Below are 6,640 nucleotides of genomic sequence, written 5' to 3' on the forward strand. Positions count from 1 at the left end.
TGAGAACATTCAACATATCAAGCTGGGTATAAAAATGTGCAGTCAGAATGTGAACTAATCAACAGCAGCTTTTGTATTTCTTCTTTACATGCAAACCGGACCATTTCCAGATCTCTTCACTGGCTCTGGGTAACCCAAATATCTGACTGAACAATAAACTGACCCAACCAGCAGACAGCCCCATGGGAAGCAGAGGTTTGGCAAAGACTGACTGATCTAGCATAAAAACAGAACAGAACATATTTTAAATGAATAAACAACATTATGAAAGTCTACTGACTCTTTCGTATAAGCTGTGCATACCATCTGCCCTTTTTACTTCATCCATGCCCTCTATTATCTACATCTTTGCACCTCCCTGTTGGCTCCTACAACTGTTATTTTCTGGTGCCCTTTTATGTCCCATCATTACTTGTCTCATCCCTTGTTGCTCCCCCGATTTCTCCAAAGACTCTTTTCCATCACCCTTCTTGTTTTATGTCAAGAATGAAGAGCAAGTTATATTGGGGCTAAGTAGTCAAGAAACTACACCAGAATGTGAGCCAAAAAACTCCACAACTGAAATGTGCCTGTCCTCTGCATAACAACCAAGGAGTAGGGCATTAATCCAGGAGCCTGGTGTGTTACTTCTTAGACTAAGGGACTTAAATTCACATTACTCAAAAGTGTATTTTCTACACGAAAAAAAAAAAAAAAAAAAAGAGGACCTCAACCCTTCTCAAAATGGGTCACACTTTAGAGAGGACGTGCCTAGAGCCACAGAAGAAACAGGTACAAGCATGAGTCTGTTGGCCTGTGAGAAAAGGATGTTAAGGGAGGAGAGTGCTTGCTTGCAGCTCGGCCATTGAAGTACTTGCCAGGGAGCAGCAGGGTTGAACCACAGAGGACCCATAACTTTGCGTTTTCCACAACCTGAAGGAATATGAGAACCATCGGCCCATCATATGAACCACATTTTAAAAACAAAACAAAGCAAAAATTAATGGGTCAACTCCATGGGCATTTCAGTGCAGAAAGCCACTCTGAGCTTGTGATGATCTGGGTCTCACACCTAGATGACTTATGGCTTTCAGGCTGGGAAAGATTATTTCAGAGACGTTTCCCTCTTCTGCGTTTCCTGCTTGCTAGTTTAGCGCCCTCCACGTGCCTTTCTTGCCCTGTTTCAAGAGAATTTAATTGCAGGTATCTCTCTGCATTTACTGCATAAAGGAAATTTGGGGAATGCCTTAAGACCGTGTAGCCCTGGGGGTAGGTGTACTTTGCTAAGATCCGTCCTTCAGAAGATCCTTTGCAAACTGGTGCCCAAACTGTGACTTTCAGTGCTCTGTGCTGGTTTGCCTGCTTTTATCCAGTGCTTTGCAGACCTCCCTGTGCTATAAATGCTTCCCTTTCCTCTTTTATCATGCCTTACTCCTTGCTTGCAACAGCTTCCTGCTTCCTTATCAGTTATTATTCTTTTTCCTGTTCGTTGCTTATATATTCCCCTGTGGGGGGTTCTGGCAAAAGACGTTTTGAAGCTCAGAAACGGGCTTATCGGTGCCCATGTGGTGGTCAGGCACCTTGCCCCTCCCTTAGCCTTCACATCCAGAGAGCATGGGGCAGTGCCTCTCTTGCTCTTTCAGGGTTTGGGACGAGTCATTCCTCCATCCCTTGCCCACCGCTTCCTCCAGACCGGCCAGCCTCACACATGCTTGCTTTTGGCCCACTTGTTTTTTCCTTAAGCCTCTGCACTCTCGGGGCTCTATGTCAGCGTTGTTGGTATCTGTGACTAAGCGTCAGGCCCCGTTTGATCACGATGAGGCAAGCAGATATAACTAGCTGCCTAACCACAGCTGGTCTGCCCAAACACAAGGGCTGAGCTGGGAGCCTGGCCGGCTGCCCGTCGGTGACTGACCCGAACCCCACCAGCTGCTCGGGGCTGTTGGGTGGTGCTTTGAATCCTGACCGTGGAGGACTGCCCGGGTCCTGCTTCCTGACGGTTCTTGCTCCAGCTTGTCCTATGCACATAGCACAGGACCCCTGGCTTCAGACAGCACTCCTGTCTTCCACCAGCCTCCTGTCCTTCCTCCAGCCCTGGCCTGCCCTAACCTTAACATAGGTTCTGGTCACAGATGACACCCAACTACCTACAGTATGGTTAAGCTCTCTTGATGTTCAGCACGATGACATCATTTTAAAGAGTGAATGTCCCTGGCACTGTGACATGCCAGAAAACATTCTGGTGTGTGCTCCTCCTCTGCCAGCAACGCAGAAACAAAGCCCCTTGGGAGCTGTGATTGTCTTCATCTTTGCAGCACTCGGTATCGACATCAGAGGCATGACCTATGCTAAAGCTGGTATGAAAAATATTTGTCTGTCTTTTCAAATTAAGTGCCTTTGGCCTGTTTTCCATTGCAGCAGCAGTGGGTGGCACTGGCACAGACTTGGGAGTGGAGCCTTTGCCGTCACCCCAAAAGCAGCCACCACGCTGCCAGTGCTCCCACCCATGTGGTCTCCAGAACCCAGCTGAGGGACCACCAGGCTCTGCAAGGTTGTCAGCACTTGCCAGAACAGTCTCTTGGTAGCTGGTGTCTAGATGAGGGCACCTGTGACTGTGGCACATCCACAAGGTGACATCTCCAAGTCTTGAAGCCAAGGTCACTGTTTGGTCCCTGGGTAGTACTGGACTGCTACACTTAAAGACAGATCCTGGAGACACCAGTCTCACCCCTTAGCCTCAGTTCTCATGAATGAAAAGTCTGTTTAGCCTGCTACTAAATATTTCATTATCTTGTTAGCATAATTTTTCCTCTTTAAATTACTCTCATTTTAAAAATTTAAGTTCATTGATACATGCATTTTCGGAATGACATGTCCTAATGTTTCAGGACAAAATGTTGTGACTTCCGTGGTGAAATTATTTCTCAAAAATGGTGTGTTCATGAAGGATTTTCCTCCCTCAAAACTTGTTGTTAAACATCTTTCTGAACACTTCTCCCTCTATACTGCTGGGCACACAAGCTAGACAAGGTCAGGCGTTAAGTCTGGGTGGATTCTGGTGTCTTCACTTCTGCGGATGTTTGCCTAAATCAGGCTGCAAGCAATTCAAGAAAAGCAGCTGTCTTTGTGAAGCACAGTGTGTCTTCATCTGTTCCTTGACCCACAGCCTTTCAGAATATAGCTCCTTTCTCATATTTCTTTGGGTGTCTTCCAGCCCTACTGTATTTTCCATTTCATCTCCTTCAGCAGTGTGACTAAGCACCTCTTGAGGGTTAGTCTATGACATGGCCAGTTCATTTGAGTTGATGATTTCTGGGAGTTATACAGCTGGACTCGTCTTTTTAAGTTTCCCTTTACCCCATAATTTTTTTTTTTCCCTTGGAATGGCTCAAGGAAATGCACACAAACTAAAATCTGCATGTGGTTTTACTTGGAAGACTTTAACGAGAGATGTTGAGCTATGTGTTTCTAGTCTGTTTCTACAAAAAGAAAATTATTCTGAATTCTGTACAGAACCTCCCTTACATATGCAAAAGTGAAGATATTGGGCAATTGCTGTTTCAGCTAGACGGGAGTATGTTCTGAGCAGTTCCGAAGCATCACATTTATGAACTTTCCTCTTTCTGCCATCCAGATTCTCTTTTAATGAAGGAATGACCTTGGTGGTCATCCTTTCCTAAGGGGCATTTTCTCCCAGAAGCTACCCCTGTGTTCTGTTCCAGGCTTCCAAGGCACATTAAAAACATCTATTGCTGCGTAGACTGATGCAGCTGTTAGGATTTTTGCCACGATTAAAGTTGTTAAGATTGACATACTGGATTTAAGGGAAAGTGTCTGGGTTAAAGTTCAGGCCAGACTACTAGTAAAAAGGGAAAAAAAAAAACCAACAAAGCAGCAGAGTGAAGGCAGGTTGACTGCTGGAGGTTTAGTCCTCTGCTGCCTCAACTTGGGCTGGACAGTTCAGGCAAGTCTAACTTTGATCTTGGACTCTCATGGTTGCTAAGCTTTACTCACATACTGATGTCAATAGGATTATGTGTCAGGTTAAATTAGATTAGTAAGTGTTTGCTAAATTGTAGCTTTGGACTATACACACTGCTGGAGAGCACATGAACAATATTGTTGTGGGCAGCTGAAGTCACAACTCTGAGTCACAGCGCTCGATGCAATAGAGGGAGCATCTGTTGATAGAAGGTGCTCTAATGTGGAGTAAGATAAACACAGAAGTCTAGTTTCTCATCTCTTCAGCGTATCCAGGCCCATTTGCTTCTAATTAAACCGATTTTTCTTCACACAGCTGCAATGTCCAGTCACAGTTCCCCGGGTGCTAACGCCCCTCGTGTGTGCTGGCGTCTCCCTGACAAAGCTCAGGGCAGCGGCGTGGCCGTTTGGTAACTCTCAGCTCTGTGGCCGGGGAAATCCTTTCATCAGGAACTACTTTCCTTATCTGTATCTATAAATCTGAGAACTTTAAATGGTTGCTCCATGTGTTTCTTAATTGATCGAGTTTGTGCTGTGAATCTAAAGGAAAATTTGCCAAGTGCTTTTGGTTTTTGGTCTGCCAACAAAGACACTCAGAGAGCTTGGCTACTCCTGTCATAGTTAATGGAGAAAGATCCTGCTTGTTTAAAGTCATCATTAAATGCTTGTTGGCTTCAGCGAATGAAGCAAGCTTGTGTATTAAAGGGTTTTCCAGGTTGTTCAGGGCCTCCAGAAGCTTTGGTTATAGTATGTAACCGAGTTGGCTTTTAATATAGGCTGCTGTGAGATGAAGGAGAAGATTGAGCAATGGATGAAATGTGGTTTATTTGTTCTCCCAGAAAGGACTCAAAATAGTCATTTGTGGTTTGGATGTGAAGTGTGAAGAGGTTATCTGGCTGACCTGGGGTCACACGGGGTATCTGCAGTAGGACCAGGAATCACTTGCCTGTCTTCCAGTGCGATGCTGCCTCTAGTGATGCACGACACAGCAGTGAACCTTTAAGTGACCTTTGTTACAAAACCAAATTCTTATGTACTTTTCTCCTTTTCCTGAGTTTTTGTGTACTGTCACCATACCCAGGGGTTACTTACTGCCTCTTAAATTGTGATTGATTAAGGTGGTATTAACTAATTCAAGAACTACAGAGAACCTCTGCTCAAACTAGCAAATGCTTTTGTTTTGAGTGCAAGTTAACGGAAGTTGTGAGAGGCTGTGGTAACAATCTGAGGGTCTGTGGCTTAACCAGGGAAGAGTTGTACCGTCTCCTCCTAAGTCTGGTCATTCCTTATTGCTTAAAGGACTGGTAGGAAGCTGAGTTTCTAAAATGAATTGAAACGGCAGGATTGGATAATTGTTATGCACTGATCTGAATGTGACCCACGGGCAATGTCATTTCGTAATGGATGAGAAGCAAAGCTGGTGGAAAGGAAACTGTAGGACGGGTGCAAGAAAGTGGATAATCTTCAGCTGAGCCCGAGAACTGTGTGTCTGTGATACCAAGTCAAATTTCTTCCAAGTGAACTTTTAGTGTAACATGGGCTGAGAAACTTGGCTAAAGGTTCTGCAGTGCACTGTATTGTTGGTCTTGCCTTTGTAGTGCTTTTTTTTTTTTTTTTCCAGCTGGGAGGTTATAGCACCCTGAACTACAATCTCCACATGTTAGGACAGAACTTAGTGGTAAAAAACAAGTTTTCAGGTGATTTGCACTGATTTTTTTTTTTTTTTTTTTTTTTAAATAAGAGCTCATACACTCAAAATAGGATGCATTTAATTTTGAATGCTTGTTAATGCAAAAAGCAGACTTTTGAATCCCTGGTATAAAAGGTATCAAAGTGAGTGTATTCAACAAGAACCTGAGCACCTTTTTCCTCAGTATGCTTTTAAAATAGCCTAAAATCTTAAGAGAGGCCCCTGTAACTTCCCTACAGCAGTCTCGTGAGGATGCAGCCACAGCAGGGGCCGACTGAGGTGTGAGCCCCGAGTTCTTCTGTAATATAGTTATCAGGTTCTGTTTTACTTCATTAACCTTTGCCCTCCAAATACCTGGGTTGCAAGTCCCGCTGAGACATGGGAACGTTGCCTGATAACAGAAGAAAGCACAAGGGAAGTTAAAACTGCACTCTGGGTTGTCACCACCTTGTTTGCCAAAGGTGTGTGATGATGGTCAAGGGACAGACGTTGAAAACACCGTAAGGATTTTTTCCAGGGAAAAGCTGAGCATGAGAATAAGGGGGATGTGTCTCAAGATCAATTTTGCTTTGCATGTGTTAGCAGTGTCTTAGAGAGGATGGAAGTTGGAAATGAGACTCTTTGGCTGTCTAGATATCTGAGGAAATAGAAGCTACGCTATTTTTTTTGAGCTATGCTTTTGGTAAGATGTTGTTGTCGGGGAAAATTCAGACCTTTTTTTGTTGTTAAGTGAATGCAATGTTGAAACACACACAAAACTGCTGTTACGGTAAGCCAGCAAAGTAGCGGTATCTCCATCACGAATCTCAGTGCTCCAATAAGGTTCCCTTTTAGCTTTCTCTCTTCCCCTCCGTGTTTGGGGATGTGGTTACCCCTCACCTCTGCATTACTAGTTTTGTCCCACTGCACTGGGGCAGCTGGAGGGGGCAGTTCGGATGAGTTTACCACCTACCAGCACAACTGTCTCAGGTCAGGGGATCCCCAGGCAGG

The sequence above is a fragment of the Athene cunicularia genome (genome assembly GCF_003259725.1).
Source record: "Athene cunicularia isolate RWA chromosome 5 unlocalized genomic scaffold, athCun1 chr5_part3, whole genome shotgun sequence".
NCBI lineage: Eukaryota > Metazoa > Chordata > Aves > Strigiformes > Strigidae > Athene > Athene cunicularia.